The sequence below is a fragment of the Papaver somniferum genome, chromosome 4 (assembly GCF_003573695.1).
Source record: "Papaver somniferum cultivar HN1 chromosome 4, ASM357369v1, whole genome shotgun sequence".
Classification (NCBI taxonomy): Eukaryota; Viridiplantae; Streptophyta; class Magnoliopsida; order Ranunculales; family Papaveraceae; genus Papaver; species Papaver somniferum.
This window is the reverse complement of record NC_039361.1, coordinates 10,826,679-10,844,920: the sequence shown is the minus strand read 5'-3', so window position 1 is coordinate 10,844,920 and position 18,242 is coordinate 10,826,679.

The following is an 18,242-nucleotide window of genomic DNA, read 5'->3' as shown; positions in this document are numbered from 1 at the left end:
AACCCAGAAATCACATTAAAAAATGAATGGACATAGTTAAATCATATGCTTAGAGTAGCTTCTACTTCTAACCTAATTAAAAAAGATCCACTTCGTATGCAAAATGTCTGTGATTTCAAACCAAAATCTGCCTACTCCTTTCCTTTTAGCCCAAAATCTGTGGAACAACAAATAAATGGATGACATTATTTGCAGAAATCTATCTCATGACCATATTTATCAGTATCCACAATATGAAGCATGTGTTGGAAATTGCCATTGTAACCCAAATGTACAATGTAACAAAAAATAACACCATCATCCAAAATTTGTTATCTAGCACTTTTTTTTACTTTTTCATAAAACTTGCAAGCCTCATGTATTGGTACAACCATTCCATGAATCTCCGAAGAACAAATCAATAACATAACAATCCTAAGGGCCCAAATTTGTTTCAAACAAAACAAAATTGCATTCCGCAAAAATGCTGCAGTGGGGTCTTTGAAAAGATCCAACCAAATGTTTTATCATAAAACCATATTGACAGAACCAGTAAAAGTAAACTTAGTAACCTAGATAACAATAATAGTATTACACGTTATCAGGATCGTTCGGAATTGGTCGAAATAAGACGAAGTCTGTCCGAATCAACATCAGAGTCTTGATGTCGTTGATGGAATATTTGGTGGTGTTACTACCAAGTTTCCGTTGAAGTTGATGTAATTTTCTTGGTCGTTGACGAAGTTGATCTACTAGAAAGAATATATTCAGCAAGAATGTCATGTCGGTGCCCCTTATCATTTTACTTATTATTATTTAGTATTAGTTGTAGTTGTTAGCCTTTAGTTTATAGATGGGTTTCTTTACCATTATCAAAGAGTGAGTTACACGTAAACATCTAGTGGCATTGTAACCATTAGATGCTAGGTTAGATTGCCTCTAGCTTTATAAGCAAAATGAATCTGTAATGAAGAGTTTATCCAAATTATTATTGATAAAACTTTGTTCTCTAGGCTAGTTCTTGAACTAGGGGGATCTGATTTTTGGAAATTGGTAAGTTACCCTTATAGGGGGATCTGATTTTTGGAAATTGGTAAGTTACCCTTAAGTATCGACCCAATCTTATCATAATATATCCTCAGATATATGACAAAGAACTTCACAAGAACTTGATGAAAAAGTACTTAGCTAGAAACACCACTTCAAACAAAAAAACATGAAAGATTTAAAGATACAACAAGAAAATCAAAGTTCCCAAACAAAGAAACCTTAAAAAGATAACTGAAAATACAAAATCAAACTAGAAAATAAGCTAGAAGTGAACAAAATTAAAGTTATTAACGAAGAAAATAAGAAAAGTAAGATAACCGATCTGCCCAGATCTTCTCCCTAAAAGTAGAAAATGTGAGCAAATGATCTCAAGCAGATAAGGTTTGGATTTCTTTGACTGCTTTGGATTTTGGAGGGAGAAGATTGATCATTTTAAAAAAAAAATAAGCAAGTTCATATCATCAATCACCTCTCTTATCACGTAAGAGTGAAAATTTCTGTTAATAACAGAATTGTTACCCAACACAAAATATCTCGACACCTGAAATCTATTTTACCAATTTTTTTTATGTAATCCAACACAGAGTTTGAAACTTGTCATCATCAAGAAAGTAAAGATTTTCTTTTCTTGCTTAGCTACCTCGACTTGTAGTGTTAGACATATAACAGTCACGTGTGTATATGATTTCCTAATGAGTTATATCTTGTATTTATAGGAAATATTTTGTAATTAAACTTTATATATTTTGTATCTCCTATATTCCTTGTATCCAAAGGAATATCTATTGTAATCTTTGACATATAAATACTTAAGTATTCTTTTGTGTTTCTTATCCATTGAGAACACCCTAATTTTAAGTCTCAACTTGTAGGTAGCGAACCTCTTCTTACAAAAGAGGTTTAAAAAAAAAATTATACTAATTCATTTTTGAATAAATATTAACCATTAATTTGGAGAGAAAAATCCCAATATAAATTCTGAAAATAACAACAAACTATTTTGTGAATCCATTTTGATAGGTATAGTAATTTGTCCATTGAGGAAGAAGATCAACCATTAAATTTAGGTGAATGCATTTAGGGAAGAAAACCACAGCTTCCTGTGGGTTCGACCTGTACTTTTCGTTGTCTACATTGTAAACGTCGTGCTATTGTGGTCATTTGTGTATGGATTTCAAGCCTATCAATTAGTTCCCGGGTTTTTCAGCTAGACAGTTTTATTCGTTTACAAAATCTTGTATATCCATGTTTTATATTATTTATATTTATATAAAGTAAACACACTTGTACATTAATCATCTTGGTAATGATCCCATAGTTAGTTCGATCTGAAGATTGGCTATCATTAAGAACACGCGCCTTGTTGAAACATCGTTTTGGTCGTTATTATTTCGATAAGATTATATAAGGTGTGTCTACGTATGTTAATATCAAAGAATATTATGGGTACTCGGTTCCATCATCATTTCAGTACGATCAACTAAAGCTCACATTTTCACTCTTTGTCTTCCATTAATTCTCTTCAAACAAATTGAAATTTCTTCCAGATATATAATCTTTAGAAGAGATTTTCTTTTTTTTGCTACCAATTAAATTTCCTCCTTAATATCAGTGTTTCATGATAGTTGTTCTGAAGTAGAAGAACATATTAAACTAGCACTTTGACATGTTTTGAATCTATCGTGAATAACCATGCATGCACGAAAAAAAGTTCAAAATTTTGCATCAACAATATTATCCCCATGATACAATTACATTAACAAACAAAATTGTTCATGGAACCAACTTTTACCACAGGGAAATCTAACTTTGGTCAAGCTTATTTGATTTTGGGCCTATGATTAAGAATAATCTTTCTCTACATTTGTAATTATAAAGTATTTTTATTTTCTTTGCATGCTTGTGTGGCGCTGTAGCTAGGAGATTATGTTGTTTGTTGCCATATCTTGGAGTTATGCTTTAAAACAAATGCATGGATATTTAGCTTGATGGAATTAATTAGCTGATCCATGCCATCAAATACATGCTTTATACGTCTTTGAAAGATTCTGATTACATAACTACTAGCATGTCATCAGTTTTTTTTTTTAAAAAACTATCTTAGTTCTTACTTCTTTATAATCTTATTTATTTTCTTTTTATATCAAGCGTTTACTAATGTTTGATTGAACTATTTCCTCTTTTACTTTTATTCCTATTTTGTGGTTTAACTTGCTTGTACCTCTTCTTTTGATCAATGTATCAACAAAAAAAACCGAAAACTAAATTCGGGTAAATGCGTTTGTTGATGTAAATAACCAATTCCCGAATTATTTTTAATCACGTGGATCCTAAACCCGAATATCAACTTGGCTAAATTTAGTTTTTTTTTTAATAGAAGAAAAAGTTCATGTGTGGAATATCAAATTAAACAATACAAAATGATACTGCATATTCAAAGCCATATTTTGCAAGGTTTTTCGAGTAATTGACAAGTAAAAATCATACTTAATTAATGGCATAAAGATTAGATGAATAACCATTCGTGTGTAGGCTTTATAATCATAATAAATATTTCTAATAGTTCATAATTATGTCTTAAAGATATTCGCTAGAAATTCAATTTACTCATGCGTCTCATTGTTTAAGACTTCTTACCGAAGTATATAATATTTTTAAACAAATACAGAATGTGCAAATATTTATTTCTAAAAAACCAACTAATTTTTTTTCTTCTGCTCTAAAATACCAAAGAGGCTTGGAAGAACGACACAATATACCCTTGTTTCAGTTAATATTGGGTTTAGATGCATGAGTATTAAAATGGACAATTGGTGTTTTGGTGTACAAGGTGAAATAAGTGCGATTATGAAAGAAAAAAGACAGGTTACCATATTATTCCCCCACAAGTTTATTCCGACGATTCCTCAATAACTTCATCGGGTTCATTACTAGCCCCATAACAGTTTAAAGTTTTCTACAAATTATAGCAAGCGTTTATGATATTTACTTGTTTTTCAGTTACGCAGGTTTGGATGCATAAATATAAAATGAACAAATTGGTTGATGTCATATTTCATGAAAGATTTCTTAACCGATTGTTCTCCCACATGTTTATTTATTGATGCCCTCTCTAATATCATTTCTTTTTAAACTTAGCATGTTTACCTGGGTTGTTATATTAGTGCCTCTTTTGTGTTGAGTAAGAAATTAAGAGGTGGTATTCACTTTGCTTAACTAAATTGCTTGGTAATTGAGCTTTTATATTGGTTAGGTACTTCATTTCTCATGCTGAGAAATTATATATACTGATTAATTGAGATCCAAAGATAGAAAACACATTATGTATGTAAATTCTGTAAAGAAAGACAATGTTTGTATGTTAGATCAATGACTTATGATTTTTTATTTCTATTTTCATCAGCTAGCTAGACACTGAATAACCGACATCGAGACTAATACTCATCAGCTCTCTGATAACATACAGAAAAATACAATAAGGTGTGGACACAAGCAATCTATTTTTAAGCATTTCCACATCATGAGAGGAGAGGCCACTAGCACTTGGACCATGCATGGTTTCGTTCTTGTTCTGAATGTGCTCCCTTGTAGGTTCTAGTAGTCCATGACTCAGTGGTAACATCTGTGATCAACTGCATCTCTATAATGTTTTAATTTTTGTTCTGTCTAACCATTCTTGATGAGCGCACAAATAACCTCGGCCTCCAAGGTTTTTGAACTCTTCCGTCTGTCGTACTTTCATTTGCAAAAATTATTAAATGTGTGGTGCATTGTATAATTCGCAACTGCTCTATCTGAAGGCCTTGCAATTTTGAAAAGTCTATACAGAGACGTCTTTTAAGATCGAGTTCTAGCTATAGACACAAAAGAGTTTGAATCTATTTTCCACGAGGACGGCAATGGTTAATTTAGTGTAACGGTCTGTTATAATATGTCAAAAAACTAAACCAATTGTACAAAAAACCGTATTACTAAATGCATCCTTTTACCCCATTTATAATTGTTTGAATGTGTCCACGTATCTTCTTCCCGTAGCTCTGATGTTTCTTTCTTTGCAGGTGGTAAAATGTAAGAAAAATTTTCTACCCAGTTTTTCGATTTGTTTTCAGTCCAAGCTTGGAGATGCTCTTTCATCTTGGACTTGTCTTCCCATGTAATTTCATATTGAGATATAAATAATCCCACATTTCCTTAGCGAAAGAGCATTATGAGAATTATACTGCATGTCACAACCGCAAATGCACCTTGCAAATACCAGTAATACCAGACCATATCCTAGTGTATTTATGGTTACGAAGAAAATTTTATGATGAGGCAGATTTTACGTTTATCTTAGGTCCAATGGTAGACATAAATTATATTGTCACATGAGAAATCTATCGTCGTCATTAAACATTTTGAGATACATAATTGGAGATTTTTGGGTCATGGGTTATTTTTTGTGTCATGGTGACAATTTTCTTAGTTTGATTAGTGTAGCCGTGCCAAATGCACCAGATGAGTTATTACCAAGTCATTCATTTACACCTTAAAGATAACATGCTAGTTGATTTTCATGTTTCATGTCATACCTACCTGCACCTACTTTGAATGGTTTCATGATGCTTCCGACGCTTGCAAAACCAAGTTGTTGTTTTTAACATCAGAGAAAAGCTGTGATATTTGTGGAGAAAATGATCACTCTTTTAAAAATTGTCCATTGCAAAATCAATTGTGCTTCTCTTCAGCCTGCAATTACAAACTCACCCTAAAAATATGCAACAATCAATACAATAAATACATAACTTCCCTTGTATGTCAACAAAGTGGAGCGTTTATATTGGCTTCGGATGCTATCTTCATTTTTGCAAAATAAAAAGTTAGAGTTTCTGCAAATCAAATGGCTGATCTAATTACAAATCTAGGGAAAAATCTTCATATGTAATAAGATTTCATTTTTTGTATAAGACCTGATTTAAAGAAATAAAAGTACTTCCTTTTATCGTTAAAATGTCATGCTACATGTTTCTCTTTATGACTTATAATATTGTTGGTATGATATGCTATCTGTTTCTCTTGAGATGAACCCCCTCCCCCCCCTAACCCCGTCATTGAAATAATATATCATTTCATTGCCGGTCTCAAGCCCGGATAAAGAAGGAGAGAAAAGGAATTTATTGAGTTCTAAATGCAGATTTTCTGAAGTTATGTGTAGAAATTGGCTACTTAAATCATGCGTTGGTCTCTAATTCTGCAGTTTGCGAGAAAAACAGGTAACACATGCCTAAGTTATAAGCAAGGAAGAAGATCAGCAACACAATTACCTGATTGATATGCTCTCCCAAGAGTGCGTGTTGCATAGGTTGGCTTGAATACATCCTTCTCGAGCAGACTTGTAAGCTTGCTGCGCGAAGGTGAGGGCTGAAAATTCAAACGGAATCACGTGACGGCTGCATTCATGAAACACAAGAACAGAAGGATTTCGTGGATACCTCAGCTTTGTCGTACCCGTGGCACCCGTGCCCACGAATGGAACGGTCAATCTCATTTTTTTAATTAAGTGAATAACCTCCGTAACTAGCACTGGCATTTATTATAATAACATCGTAGAGAAGATTTCAGATATTTCTTTATCATGTCTTCTAAATGTTCACCACCAATTCAATTTCCTCACTCATGTCAATGTTTGAGGACTTGTTTCTGAAGTATAAGATGTTTTAAAGAAACTCATCATCATAGTATGCCAACTAATAAGTCAGGGGGAAAGCTCATATTATATTTAGGATGCCAACTAATAAGTCAGGGGGGAAAGCTTAAATTATATTTAGGAAGCCAACTAATAAGTTAGGGTGGAAAGCTCAATCACTAATTGTTGGAAGATTGAGTACAATTTCGTATGTATATGAACTGAAAATCCTTGGTCTAATACAAGTTTGGATTTGGATGTTGGGTTATACAAAATGGTTGGGCTTATAATGGTAATATTGGATGTCCATTAAGTTAAGTCATTTTCGATTTCAAGTTTGAAACTAACGAAACCTAAAACCCAAATGTGAATGGAATTCTATTTGGAATTCAGGATACACACCCCTTGGTGAAATCATTGAAGAATCATGATTATTCAATGAACAGGTATTTGAAGCGTCGTGATTCTTCGTTGAAGAGGTACTAGTAATTTCAATATAAACTGCACACACACATAGAAAAAAATCAATCAATTAGAAACCTAACTATCATTCTACTGCATTTTAGAATTATCAATTAAGTTCGTGTCAAAAAGAGAGTTTATCACTTTAAGTTTTGGTTCACCATTTCTCGTCATTGTATCTTGGGAGGCACATATTGATAATACGTATGTATCAATGAGGTGTGAATCTGTTTTAAGGCTAGAGGATACAATCCTTGCGTTGACTTTGGTTTGTCTAATTGGGTTTGCATCCTTCTTCTCTCTTCTAATTCTTATTGCAGTTTTTACACAAGATTGTCAGCACTAATTTATTTAGGGGGTAAACTAAAAAACCCTAAATAAATAAAAAAAATTATTTACCCTTAAATATCAAAGAAGCTTGGAACACTGGATAACTTACTTGTGTTTCACTTAAGTGGGTTTGGATGCATAAATAAAAATAAAAAAACTGGTTAATGCTCTATTTCATGAAAGAATGCTTGGATACCAGATTGTTCTCCCAGATTTTTTATTTCTTTCATTCCCCTCTCTAATATGTTTTGTCCTTCTAAATTAGCATGTTTGACTGTTTTGTTATAGGAAGTGCCCCTTATGTATTGAGTAGTAAATTAACATGTGACATTATCTTTGCTTAGATGAGTTGATTGGTAATTGAGCTTTCATATTAATTGGTTAGGTACTTTCTTTAATTTGCACGTTGAGGAATTAGATAAATTGATTGAGATCAAAATATAAGAGACATATTATGTATGTAACTTTTCGAAAGAAATTAAGTTTTAGATGTCTAAAAATGAGGGACATTGGGTATATTCTAGATCTTTTAGCAAACTTTGGGCAACAATATCAATTACATGTGTATTTTGAATTACAAGCAAAATATATGATATAAGAAACATTTTGTGTCCCTCCGCAGACCTTAGGTCACAAAGTGGTTATTGGTCATATGGCAATTACCTGTCACATTGTGAATTTTTGTGTCATGGGATTTTTATGTTATAGTGGCAATTTTCGAGTCACAACATAATGGTTAGGGCGTAGATGCTAGGTTATCTCGAAAGTTTTGGATCACAAGTCACATTGTTAATAATTTAGTTAATTTTGTATCAGATTGATTTAAAAAATGGTCATTATGTAGACTTTTGAGCCATGAGACATTTTTCTTATCATGGATTAGTTACATAAGGATTCAAGTAAAGAAGGATTGATTAAATTAGTCGTGTCAAAAGAACGAGATGAGATACTACTCAGCGTAATCAATTAAATTGAGTCTTATGAAGACTCAAGATTTGCCTTTTAGTCTATCTGCGTCAGCTTAAAGAGGGTTTTCTCTCTTATAGTTATGTAGGTTTTAAATACAGATTGCGAAAAAGTTTCATGATATAAAAACATATTTTCTTTCGAGTGAGGATAGCTTTGGGCATCGTAGTTTACATGACTTTCATTCTTAGAGACAAAAAATTGCAAGAATTGGGATGCTAGAGGAAATTGAACCCCATTTGAAAATTTCAGTTCATTTTCAGTTGGATTGAAAAGAACAAAATCTGAACATTTATCTCAGACAAAACAATTGGATTCTAGTAGGTGTTACTTTTTCTATGCAACAAATTTGGAAAGAAAGTATACCCCTGGTTTGGTTGAGGCAATTCAAGTACTTTTGTTTTTACATGTAATCCAATTTCTATTGAATTATTAAACCATTACAAAGGAAATCTATTACTCTGGGGGAACTGGATTCCTAAGAATCAAAAATCTGAATTCTTCAGAATTGATTAGTTATGTTTGATTCAAGGAATAAGGTTCATTCCCCAGGAATTATATTACACGGACTTCAATTCTTTGAACCAAATATGCTATCAATGTAATAGGTTGGTTTTTGACATAAAATATAAATTTGTACCTAAACTTGTTTTTATGCCGCGAGTTTCTTGCGGTCTCAAATAACAACAAATAAGATTTTCTCCTATGATGTTTGAGTGATTTTTATTTTTGTTTTCTTTTTTCCGCCGACTCTTGTCTATAAAATTCAATCTTTAGAGAGACCCAAAAGAAGTAAAAAAACTGAGTGGTCAATTGTAATTGAAAATTTATGAATAAAACAAAAAACAAAAAATCAATACTGTAATCCCATATATTTATCAATTGTCGGCAGCCTCCTGAAATATACTAGGCGTAGAAATAAAGAATACCATGCCAACCTTTTTTTGATATTTAAACAAAAAAGTGTCCTGTTCAAGGATTATAGTCAGCATGGACGAGTTAAACCATGTCAACTGTGGTCCAATTTTGTGCACATTCCTTAAAAGTGTGTGCAGGTAACAAACCAATCAAATTCGTTCTCCAAATCTAACAGTTATCTATAATATTTTATCTATTTTTTATATTAATTATAATTCATAAAAGGAAATAACATATTATTTATATTTGTTTCCATTTATGAATTATACTTCTTCCGTTTCTGGAAGAGTGTTATTTTTACTTTTTCAATTTGGTCTATTTATGTAATGACTCGTCCCTCCACCGATACTGTCCCATCGCTGCGGTAATCCAACAACAACTTCCCGGAAGGTCACCCATCCCAGGATTGCTCCCGCCCGAGCACGCTTAACTGCAAAGTTTTTTGCCAACTCTGGAGCCAATTGTGTTGAAAAAGCCTCGATGTTAGGAAAGGACAAACGATTACTTATATTCCATTCGTCCAACCACTGCCAAATATTGGGGTATTACAATTTTTAGGCTAAAATGAAAAAGTGAAAGTAACACTTTCTAGAAACAGAAGTATAAAATAAAAGAAAAACTGATTTTATTACATACTAAACCGTCGGTTAAGTGTAATCAATATGAATCATTTGTTACGTGCAGTGCACAATATTGGACTAGTCAACGGTGGTTTTGTTATCTTGTGCACCCTGAACCCTGAATATTTCAAGTACCATATTCAGTACTCCCTCTGTACCACATATATAGGCGGAATAGTTAAAATCTCTTAGATTAATAAACTTTTTTGATTTTATAAATCTCTACGTTTTTTCATGTTTTATCCTTAATTATATTTCCAATATTAGATATATACACTCAATTGTGATGATTCCCAAACAAATAAATAGAAATAATAAAAGTAAAAATGGTATTAACTTTTGGACTCCGCCTATATAATATAGGTACGAAAGGAGTATAATAGATAGGCTTGTTTAGGTTGAGCCGTGACATAATTCCCATCACTGATTTTCATATAAACCATGTATTGGTATCCAAAAATAAAGGCCAGGTCATTATGGCAGCATAAAAGTTTAATTTTGGTTGACAATACAAATAATCTGAATTCGAAACTCGTTTATTATCCATTTCTTTGCTGATTTAAAATAAAATAACAATATTGCCATATTGCAAGTCAACACTTTTTTTTCTTAAAGTTTTTCTAAGCACACTACCATATTGAGCATTAATATTACTAGATTTGTGCTCGTGCTATGCACCAGGCATATTGCTTCTTTTAACTTGGTGCGCGCGGGGATTCGTCCCGCCCCGTGTTGATGATTTTTGATTTGGTGTGCGCCCCGGTGGCGACGTGTTTTTGATTTTGTGTGCACATGGATTTGCCCTGCCCGTGGAGATGCATTTTTGATTTGGTGTGCGAAGGCTTCGCCCCTCCCCGCCCCGTGACAATGCATTTTTGATTTGGTGTACGCAGGGCTTCGTCTTGGCCCGTGGAGATGTATTTTTGAATTGGTGTGCACGGGTCCTTTTAACTTGGTGTGCGTGGGGCTTCTCCATGTCCCGTGGAAATGCATTTTTGATTTGGTGTGCGCAAGGTTTCACCCTGCCCCGTGAAGATGTATTTTTGAATTGGTGTGCGCGGGGCTTCGCCCCACCCCTTGGAGATGTACTTTTTATTTGGTGTGGCGGGCAAATACATTAAATAGGTGGATGATACGTGCAAATTGTACTTATTTTTTCTTTTTATTTCGCAAAAAATATGTGGATTGTTTCCCCGTTATATATTAATTTGGAAAAAGTAGTCATATTATAGTAATTACTTGATTTATAAATTTAATTTGGACTTCCATAAAATTCAGTTATGTTTTCTTTTTAAGTTTGTAATTTTTAAACCAATCATACGTTGCCAAGTGTTCTCACCTAAATATTATCACTAACGGGGGTTTACTCATAGATTTGCATAGATTTAAAAAGAGTCATGAAGAATGACAACTTCTGTAGAGTTCTACAGAGTTGGAAAAATACTTGCAGAGTTTTATAGAGTTGGCCTAACTCTTGTAGAGATTTGTAGAGTTCTAAAAAGTTGTGAAAACAAAATTTCTAAAGAATTGTATAACAACCTAGCATGACGAATCTACAAATCCATACAAATCTACAAAAGCATCTCTAGATTTGTATAGTTCTATAAAATTTATCTAACCAAAACAATTCTTAAAAAACGCTAATTGCAAAATAAATTGGGCGGTAACCATAATTTGAAACACTTTAGACATCAATGGAAGTTTTCATTTCATCTAATAACAAAATAAAAAAGAGTTTGATCGTATCATATGATACATATATGTATATGCATCTACGATATATATATTTTTAAGGAAAAAAAGAAAAGAAATGGATCTAGAGTATACGTGCAAGCGCTTGCATCAACTTGAAATAAAATAAAATAAAGTCAAAATCAATATATAAAAGATACTAAGAAATTAAGTTTTAAATTTTTGTAGAAGTCTTCCAAAATCTTTCACATTTTGCAAGACTTTCTCCAAAGCAAATATACACATAAATGTCATTCAAAGTCTTAAAATTTGGGAAGTATGGAAAGTCTTTAAATTTTCTCATTTATAACGAGTAACACAAACTTTGAAAGAGATTTTACAAGTATATAATGAGTAACATATACTTACAAAGAGTTTTCTAAAGTATACAACCAGTAACACAATACTTTGGAAGTCTATTAAAGTCTCTGGAAATCACAAAAAGTATTTATTGAGTAAACCCCCGTAAATATTGTCACTTCATGAATTCCAAATTGAATTGGGTTTCCTTTTTTAATCTTTTTCTTATTCTTTTTGAACCAATCATACGTTGTCAATTGTCCTCACCAAAACGCTCGTTTCACAAAACTCAAAAATGACATATTTTAGCCAATAAAAAGTAAGGGCTTCCTCACCGTTCAACGTGAAAGTTTTATTTGTCTAGGCCTTTAAATTTTTAGATTTGCTTTAAAAACTCAAATGGGTCTTGGATGATATAGAGATTCAAGAGTCCATAAATTTTTTATTTTACACAGTATTTCTTTCAGACCTTTTTCCAAAGTTAACAAACAAACAATCACACCAATCTATAGCACGTTTCAAATGGGAGAAAACCTTGACATTTCTTCTTCAGAGATTGTCAGTTTTATTTGAATCTTGTTCTGAACGGGTGGACTGTCTAACCAAATCTTTTTTAATTTTCTTTAGAGAAGGTTGATGTGTAAGGCTACTGTGGATCCATTTTGCATTAAATAGGCTTTTGTGATTTGTCAGTTAACCCCTCCTTCAATTTCCTCATCCATGTCAATGTTTTAGGACTTCCATATCTATATAGTCAACATAATCAAACTAACAGCTGTGGATGCACTTTAAGTTTGATGCAAAATTAGACATATTTGTAAGCAAAAGGCATAAAATAATGTTGAAGACCTATAAAAAATTCATGATCACACAAATGCACCATACCGTGCGAGTCAAATTTATCACATCCACATTCTGTTCATGTACAGCAGCGCCAGATTTGTTAAGGGCTAAATGCTTTAGGGCCCACTCAAATTTTTTAGTGGGAATCGATGACACCAGAAACTAGTTTGTTGAAGGCAGTCTAGTTTGTTTAGGGCCCACTCTATTTTTTTTTTTTGAAGCCAGTCTCCTTAACTTCAATACAACATGAAAGAGGTGTAGTCGTACAACCAAGAAAACAACATTGAAATTTCAGTAATAAAGATCAAATATACGCATGAAAATAACGAAATTCTATCAAATCATCTACACTCAAGTAACAAACTTCAAAATCAGAATTTATCCCATGAAATTAGAAACTCAAACAATCATGAAACTTGGAGTGAAACTACAGATTCAAAGACAAAAACAACTACTACCCATTCATACCCAACCCACACAATATCAGACTCCATTAAAAAGAAACTCAGAAACCACTCAAGATTCAGAAACCTCCTCCCCTGGAAAAGGAAAGCCAAAACAATCCCCTTCAAGCCTTTCTACCTCTCTTATGTGATTTTGATCCTAAAGTCACACCTGCACCTTTTTTTAACTTCATTCTCTTTTTTTTCCTTCAAATCGCCTTCCTTTTTGGTTTCCTCCACTGCATCTCTGGTGCTTGAAGTGCTGTCGGATTCCAAATCTGTAGCCTCCTACCTCCTCACATCTGAGTAACAAAAGTTGGCCATGGCACTGGAAAAATTACACCATCAGCGCGTGCAAGCATGTCGACGTCCTCTGCAGGCACTCATGTCTTAAATATTGGAATAGTATATCGGGGTTTATGGACATACACATATCTTGGTTTGTTGCCTCCTGCCATCTCGCTCTTCCTGCACCCTGTTTTTTGTGATAATTTGATTTTTTGATCTATGTTTATGTTTTTGAAAAGTTCTTCAAAACCGTTTTTATAGACTTCCATGAGAATCTGCATTTAAGTTATTCATTTAATTTGACCCCTAAGTCGGATAAGATCTGTTTAGTTTCCATATTATTCATGCTCTCCAGTCACTTTTATAGTGAAGAAAATGGTGTTTTGAAACAATTTACTAATGATTCGGTTGATTTCCCAATATTTTCAGGCGGTAGAATAACTCCGGCGGCCTTCTTCGTTCGGTCTCTAGTTCAGTCTCTCCAGTTCCCTTTTGATTTGGACCTTGGGATATGGGTTAGCCTTTGTCACTATCCTACAACCTTGTCGTCTACTCTCAAGCACATGGTCTCAAACATTCTAAGAATACCACCAAAAAACCTTAGTCTTGTAGACAAAGAAACTTTCAAATTTGTTCTCACTCACAAGTTGTCCAATAATTTGCATTACACTCTAAGGTACATTAACTACAAGCATCAGATTTTCCTTACAAAAGAAATACCTCCTCAACCTTATCCCTATTTTGTCTCTTACCTCTGCAAGTAGCTCCACATCTATTATCCTCTTGCAGAAGAAAACCAAAGAATCTTAGTACTTTGCTTCTCAGCAGTCACGGGAACTGCTCCGTCATCTGTTTTTACCACCTCAATAAGCCTCACCCCCCAAACACAAACTCTCACCCACTCTGGAGAGTATTCTTAACTTCCCCTCTCCAGAAGAAAAGAATAAAAGTACAACTAAGCACTCAAACTTATCACCTGAATGCTTCTAGTTTTAGTTACCATAAAATTTTATCAATGGCATCAACTTCTGGAGATCATACTGTTGAAGAAATAACTTAAGCCATGAAATCTAGCCAGAATTTTCATGATCCTCTACGTCTTGTTATTGTATTAAGTAGGGATCCTTAAAGCCAAAACCAGTTCAAGATGATAAATGGAGTACAGTTAGAAACTTCATAGCAACATCCTAATCAACCACTAGGATGCTCAAAACTATGCTAGGAAATACTGGAATCTTCAAAAAGAGGTGATTGTCACTCTTATTAACAAGAAGAAAAACTTTTTTCACTTCAAATTCCACCATGCTGCAGATATCCCAGCTGTTAACTATCCAAAACCTTGGTTGATCCATGAAGCTATCATATCCATCATTCAAATACCTTTTGAAGGAGTGAGCAAAATAAGAGATGAATAATTTGATAGAGTACTTATAAGCATTATTATGAAGAGAGTACCAAATGACTACATAACTTTCAGTGTTCTAGAAGGAATAACAAAACCAGCAGGAAAGATGGTATTTTTCAAAGACCCATATGGAAGAGATTACTATGAAAAAATGTTGAAGTCATGGCTGATATTGATGTTACTCATATCCTTCATTTTGGTACTGATTATGTTGTTGATGGAGTTAAAGTATGGATAAAGTTCTCTTACTCTCTCCAGCCTTTCAAGATGTGTCAGTTTTGTAGAACTCTAGACCACTCAAAGAGTAGTTATACTCCTAAACGAAGAGAAATATTAGCTGCAAAACCTGCTTTGAAGACAACCCACCTCATCAACCCAGCTTTCAACAATCAAGACTTTGAAATCATTGAAAGCTCAACTTCTGCAACTCCCAAATCTCCAAACAAAGTTGTTACCTCGAGCATCATTGCAAACCCTTTCGCGTTGCTAGCTTTAGATCCTCAACAAACTGAGATAGAAACGATGCCAAACATAAATCCCAAAGGAAATACTATCCAAAGTCCTCATGATCAGCAAGTTGCTCGTCCTGTGCATACTTTTAAAGGACTTCATGAGTCTTCTACAAAGTTTCACAACTCGGATCCTCATCGTGTAATAGCAACAACAAATCTATAATGTTGCAAGCAAGCAATATTAAAAATTTCTCCTACAACCCATTCTAAAACCGAGTCGACTCTTCTACTGCTTCTGAACAACTTTTGAACCTTGAGCCTAAATACCCTCCAGGCTTTGGCCCAAACCCAAATTTCTCTTAAACTACATCGAACAAAAACTCTGCTACTCCTTCTAAATCTAGAGAAAAGAAAGGAACACCAGAAAAATCCCTCTCAAACCCTAATCAATTAATTTGGTTACCACAACTCTCCAGTGGGAGGAGGAAAACGAAAGGAGTATCCTTCTCCTTACACAAACCAGAAAAAACCCAAATCTGATTTCAAGAATTCTCAAAACCCTATGTTTTGGTCCCCATATATCCCAAATAATCATGAAAACCAAACTTTGAGCTTTATCTATGGATCTTCTGAGAAATTTCCTAAGCGTATCAGGGGCAAAAAACCCATTAAGTCCCAAAAGGCGGTCAAAGGAACAAAGGTGAGAGCTACTGGAAAAGAGCAAGGAATTAAGTTGGCAGAGGGAGGAATTTCTTCGCCTGCAAAGCATTTGGATGCAAACTCAAATCAGGGTTTTCTTCCAATTCTTTTCTCCTATATATTTATTATTTTAGTGTATATATTGATTTTCAACCATGATGAAAATGATTGTTATTTACAAATGATTTTTGTTTGGTATGGAGGTAGAACTCTGAATTTCTTAAGCTTTGGATATCCTACTGTGTCTTATTTTTGGCAATTTGTTAGAATTGTATCATGAAAATGTCAAGGTTTAGGACAACCTCACACCAGACAACAATTGAAAAAACTTTTTAGTTCTCATGAGCCTAATATCCTTTTTCTCTCAGAAACAAAACAAATGCATCATTTTGTAGAAAAACTCTGACTGACTCCCTTTTGTATAACATAGTCTATCAAAATCTTGTAGGACTAGCTGGTGGTTTAGATGTAGCATGGGATAGTTCTACTAAACTCAATGTCGTATAAAGATGATAATCAAATAAATTTCTCTGTGTGGGATGAAAAATATAAAACTAAATGGGTTTTAACTTGTATGTATGGTAGACCTTATAAAGATGGTAGAAAGGATGAGTCTTGGAAGTTTGTTTTGCAAATTGGTGAGAATATGATCAAACCTTGGTTAGTTTTAGGAGACCTAAATGTCATTCTTATCCAGGATGAGAAAAGAGGGGGACACCAAGCTAAGGGAGCTGATATTAGAAAATTTAATTCTCCTTTCAATCAAATTGGCCTTAAAGGTGTAGGTTAGGCTTCCCTACACTTGGTCCAACCAACAATGTGGTTCTGAACTGATTGAAGAACTTTTAGTTAGAGGTATGGCTAATGGGTTCTGGTTAACCCATTTCCCCAATGCCATTGTTAGACATCTAAACCACATTGGCTCTGATCACTCGTCAATCCTGATGAGTACTGACATTACTTGTCAAGAGGGTTTCAAACCATTCAAGTTTTTTTGGGCTTTACCAAAATGAACAAAGGTGCAGGGATATTATAAAAACCTCGTGGCAAACTAGGATCTCTGGCTCTCGTTCTTTTATTTTAGTAAATAGACTAGCTACTGTCAAGAAGGAAGTTAGTCTGTGGAATCGTAATGACTTTGGAAAAATAAAAAAAAAATATTTTAGGCCTCAATAATAAGCTTGACATCTTAATGTCTGATCCTAACATTAGACTCAATGATAAAAACATCATGAAAACTAAGAATGATATTCAGAAATTGAATGACTATGAGGAAGAGCTTTGGAAAATAAAAGGTAGGGATAATTTCATAAATTTAGGTGATAGAAACACACACTACTTTCGTCAGAATGCTATTATTTGGAAAAGGCGTAATAAAATCATTGGTTTATATGATAGTAACAATAACTGGGTTGAAGGAAGGGATCAAATAGCTAACTGCCTGAATTTACACTTTGAAACTCTATTAACTACTTCTACTCCTGTCATTAACTATGATATTGTTAATCTTGTTCCTTCTTCCACAAGTGAATTTGAAAATATCAAGCTAATGGACTCTCCTTCTGAGGCATAGATCCATGATGCTTTGTTTGGCATGCTCCCTAACTCCAGTCCCGGTCCTGATGGTTTCCCTGCTTGTTTCTTTCAAAAACACTGGTTCATTGTTAAAAAAGACATTATAGACATTGTTAAGGCCTTTTTTCAAAGTGGGCATATGCTCACTCAACTAAATCAAACATACATTTCCCTAATTCCTAATGTCCATCACCCTGCTGGTCCTGGTGATTACATACCCATAAGTCTCTGTAATATGACTTATAAAATTATCTCTAAAGTCATTGCTAACAGATTAAAACCTTTTCTTGATAGATTGATATCCCCATATCAATCTGTTTTCGTAAAGCAAAATCTTATCTCAGACAACATTCTTGTCGCTCATGAGATAATACATTCTATGAGAAAGAAAAGAAAGTGTAAAACTGAGTTTATGGGTCTGAAAATTGACATGTCCAAGGATTTTGATAGAGTTGAATGGGATTTCCTCATTGCAATTCTACGAAAAATGGCTTCTATGATGGTTGGTGCAACCTC